Source organism: Myotis davidii, unplaced genomic scaffold (genome assembly GCF_000327345.1).
Source record: "Myotis davidii unplaced genomic scaffold, ASM32734v1 scaffold14, whole genome shotgun sequence".
Lineage (NCBI taxonomy): Eukaryota > Metazoa > Chordata > Mammalia > Chiroptera > Vespertilionidae > Myotis > Myotis davidii.
This window is the reverse complement of record NW_006287372.1, coordinates 1510313-1510576: the sequence shown is the minus strand read 5'-3', so window position 1 is coordinate 1510576 and position 264 is coordinate 1510313.

The following is a 264-nucleotide window of genomic DNA, read 5'->3' as shown; positions in this document are numbered from 1 at the left end:
CCGCCCCCTACTGGGAAATTCATTTCATTTAAAAAGTGAGTAACAGGAAAGAATAGCAAGTTAATCCCACATTATCCTATATAATGAAAGCTTAGGTAGAGTCACGCGTGACGCCGTCACAAGATGGCTGTCCTCACGTCATCACAAGATGGCTGCCATAAGATGGCCAGCAGGGGAGGGCAGTTGTGGGCAATCAGGCTGGCAGGGGAGGGCAGTTGGGGGCAACTGGGCCTGCAGGGGATGGCAACTGGGAGTGACCAGGCC